This window comes from Tupaia chinensis, unplaced genomic scaffold (assembly GCF_000334495.1).
Source record: "Tupaia chinensis unplaced genomic scaffold, TupChi_1.0 Scaffold145396_1, whole genome shotgun sequence".
NCBI lineage: Eukaryota > Metazoa > Chordata > Mammalia > Scandentia > Tupaiidae > Tupaia > Tupaia belangeri.
Genome location: NW_006205257.1, coordinates 1,080,898 through 1,085,456, shown reverse-complemented (window position 1 = coordinate 1,085,456; position 4,559 = coordinate 1,080,898).

Genomic DNA, 4,559 nt, shown 5'->3' with positions numbered 1-4,559 from the left:
TTTTTTAACTTTGGGGCCAGCCATTGGTGTAATGGCTATGTTGCTGGACTACCATGTTGTCGACTGCGGTTCAAGTCCCAGACCCAGCAGCTTAAACTCATGCCGGGCGTGTGTGTGTGTGTGTGTGTGTGTGTGTGTACCCAAGATCCTGAGAGAATGGAGGAGAAGGGATTGTGGCACGGCCATCCCCTTGGGGGGTGATATTTTGCTTTCTGTCTCTCTCTGTCTTTTTGGCAAGCGCACATGTCCTATAGCAAAAACCTCTCCAAAAAAATAAAAAAATTTTTTGAAGTTTATTTCTCTTGAGAGAGAGAGAGGCAATAGAGAGACACAGAGACTGATACCCTCAACAGGGTCCCCATGCCATGATTCACCCACAGTCTCAGCTGGTCTGGATCACGAACATGCATGTATGTGCCTGGGAAGTCCTGGGACATGAACCTAGGACCTTTCCCAAGTGGGTCCAGTTGTATTACCATGCCATAATCTGACCCAACACTGCCTTTTCATATATGATGTGTTCTCCAATCAAATGAATACAAAAGGGCATGTCCATTATCACTCACCCTCCTTTGTCTGTCTGCATGTTGGTGAGGACCATAAGAAAAAGCCTCCTTTCTGGGACCAGCAGATGTCATAATGGTTACGTCACTGGACTCACATGTAGTCTACCATATTTTGAGTCCTGGACCCAGTGGCTTAAAACTCATGCCAGGCGTGTGTGTGTGTGTGTGTGTGTGTGTGTGTTTGTGTGTGCGTGTGCATGCCCCAGATCCTGAGAGGAGAATGGAGGAGAAGGGATTGCGATGTGGCCATCCCCCCGGGGGTGATTTCTTGCTTTCTGTCACTCTGTCTCTCTGGCAAGTGCAGGAGCCCTATAGCAAAAACCTCTCTCTCTCAAAAATAGAAAGCCTGCTTTCTTTGGGTATGGCTGGTTGCCTTTTTCCCCAAGTGTAACAGTTACTTGGTAAAGCAACATGGCCTTGGGGTCTGGGCTCTGGGTCAGACTCCTGGGGTTCAGATCAAGGTTCTGTTCTTTGTATTGTTTGTGGCCCTGCCTTCTGTCTCAAGAGAGGGCAGATTGGTCCACAGCTCTGATGCACCTCGGGGAGATGATGGGATGGCTGAAATCTCTGAAGTTGGGGAGAGTAGTCTAGGGATTCTGGCTGGGTCATCTGTGAGTAGCTCCATGGAGGAAGGGGGTTGAAGCTGGCCCTCCAAGATGGGGCGAGGGGAGACAACATCTCATGGATGGCTCAGCAATATGAAGTCCACAGGGAAAAGAGTGCACTTAGTCCCTAGGAGGATGAGATCCAGTAGACCATACACACAAGGAGAGAAAACAATGACTAGGGGTCATTGGAAAGCTCTGGAAGACTTCCTGGAGGAAGTGAGCTTGGGGCTGCCTGCTCAAAGGCGAGGATATAAACTTTATCCTGGCGGTAGTAGAAATTCTTCTTAAACTTTGGGTGCATGGGGCATAGACAATCTGAGCCCAATTCCCATCGTTTTAAAATAGGGCAGCAAATGAATCCATGGCACACACACATTGTTTATGAGATGTGGAGGCGGGTGTGCAAAGATGGAAGAGCTAAAAGCAGTTTGGGATAAACAACACCTTTTTTTTTTTTTTTGGTGGAAAGACAGATTAGAAAGGTTTACGCGCTTCTGTGATAACTAATATGAAAGGTTTATCAAAGTTTTTTTAAAAAACCCTTGACGCTTTCTCCAAAATTGATTTGAAGACTTGGCAGATTTGAGGAATCATTCAGTAACGTTTTACGGGTCGATGCTAATTTGATGCAGCAGACGCGTGCATCGTGCCAATTTACTGCTAAACCAACATTAAGCACGGACCTTTCGTGCAAGGTTTATAGGCGGACAGCTCATAAAGATGCATGCTTGACAAGTATTCTGCTTCTCTTAGGGTGTGGAATATGAAGTGTTTATCAAAACCACCTAAATCGCCCCTGCCTTTGACTCATAAACAATCTGGGGACTTCAGGCCAGGATCCCATGCAGTATTTCATGTATCACCACTCCAGGTCCTGGTACGTGCCCGGGGAGTCTTTTGCTCCAAAAGCCACAGTTCGAGGTAAAGGGGGCCCTGTGGGGTCTAAGATGATATAAAGGACCCCTCTGGAAATGTGGGTCTCCTGTATCCGCTGAATAACTTGTAACTGAGAGCATGAGGAAGCTCTGATAGGATCAGACCCACTGAACAGCTCTCCCTGCTGGGGCGACTCCAGGGTCCCTGTCTGTCTGCAAGGGGGCCCCAAAGCGAATCAAATGTTGTACTTAGAAAAGTTCTTTGACCCAAGGAAATGCATCGCTTGCTTCTTTGTCTCTCCCAGACTAGCGAGTGACGGGTAGTCTCTGCATGTCTCTTTTAGTCCAAACAGGCTGTCAGAGCCTCATCCATTTCAGGAGATCACGTGAGCTTTGTTTTGCCCATCCAAAATGTTTCACCATAAAAATTATCCAAACTCCTGTCTTTCATCACCCAAAAGCCGTTATTAATATTTTTCACCAAAGAGAAGTGGACTCGTGGGTGTTATTTTACTCACTCCAGCCCCAGGCCTCCTCCCATCCCAGTGTTCATTAACTGGACTTAAATGAAGAAGGTTGCAGGTGGGGCGGGGGGAGGGGGCGAGCGCACAGACCGCTGTCAGCACGGAAACCTCGGGGGTTTTCACAAGGGGAAATTTGATCTTGGGCAAATGTCAAGGCGTTTTTGAAATCTGTGTTATGATATCAGCTCGTTGCCAGCATAGGGCTTCATCTGGATTTCATAAATATTGAATGGGGCCCCCTTACTGCCACCTCGACCAGCTGAACACAATGGCCCCCTCCCTCCCCACACACCAGCTCCCCCATCACTATGGCAGTGTATTGCTGAGTTGTCATGAGAAGCCAATTGGTGATATTTCAATCACAATGTTCTTGTAACAAATTTCATTCAAATTCCTTCGGAAAGGGAGTTAAGGCTTCATCCCGGCTGCTGGGAGAATGATATGCTAAATGTAGCTTCCTGGGGCCCTGGCAGCCATCCAGGGCTTTGTAATTTATAGTTCTCCTTCCTGGTTCTCCAAGTGACCTTGGCACCTCCACACGGGTGGATTTCTCAGTTCACACATTGCCCTCCATCCTCTGTGAGATCGCTCCCCAGCGAGCGCTCCCCAACCCAGAAGCTCGAAAGGATATAATCGGTGTGCCCAGAGAGCACGTGGCAGGTGATTGGAAGATTGCTTGTTGTCACTGACCTTTCCTCTAATACGGATGTCAGCCTCGAAAGCAGTCAAATACTGTGTTTAAAGGTGGCTTGCAGGTGACAGGAGCCTGTCTCCAGCCCCAGCACAGCAGCAGGTAATCCTAGAAAAGAAGCGGGAGGGATGGTGTACGATTACATTCATCAGCTATTTTTGGTCAAGGAATAAACAGAATGGCCCAAACTGCTGCTGTTTCAGATTCTAGCAGGGGAGTGGCTTGTAGCAAAGATTAATGTACAATTAAAACCCGTGTACGGGTAAATTACAGGGTGACAGCTATCTAATGCAAACACTGCAGACGTGTAATTAAGAGGAGTTACTGGCTCTCGAGGATGAATTTGCTAAGGAAGGTGCTAGGAAGCTGTCTCTGCAGGGAAGGGCAGAGACACGCCAGGGGGTGGTGAGCAGGAGCCCCCAGTGCTGGGACGGCCCACTTCTCCAGGACTGCAGTTCTTTCAAGCTTCTAGCCCTTTCTGAAGCTGCCCTGGTCCCCCTCCTTACCTTTGGTTCTGTGGCAATGAGAGCCCCATGGATGTCTTTTTTAATGTTTTTAGTTTCTCCTGCTTTGTCAGCTTTTTAAGGAATATGTTACATTATGTGGAAATTGGATGCTAACAAGATTTGTATGAATAAATTAGACTCTTAACTTTTTATGTTATTACAAAATTGAAATGGACTCTAATGACAGTCAGAATTAATGTTCTGTTTCAAATAAATGCTGGGGATGTGAGTGAATTTTCCATGCACTCTCCTCTGCCCCTAGCCCTTCTTCTTAGCCCTATCTGAGATGGGGCCTGCCTGTTCCTTCCAGAGAGGGGCCTTGTGACCTCCTGTCACTTCTGCTCCCAGCCAGCCTCCAGGTGGACACAGTGCTGTTGGTCCAGACTCTTCAAGGCAAAACCTGCGGGGGCTGCTGGGAATATCAGCTGCGGGTGCTCCCAAGGGCGCCTCTCAATGAGAATTGCCGTTGGCCTCAGAGAGGTCCCTGCCCAAGGTCACAGCCTATTCCACATCCTGTGACTGGCTGAAGTGGGGGCACAAAGGCCAGGTCCCTCTGGGACAGTGCCGAAGGTCCCTGCCAGCCTGAGCCAACGTTGTGAGGCATGGCGATTGGTTGCCCGCACCCACCCTGCTCACTTTCTCACAGGGGGCGGCAGGGGGTGGGGAGGGCTTTCGCAAGAGCCTTCACTGTCAGCCTGTGTGCGTCCTCGTCCTCAGAGTTTCCAGAAACCCAGCCCAAAACCTGAGCACTTGGGGATTTCTGGTTTCTTTCTTTTTTTTTTTTTTTTT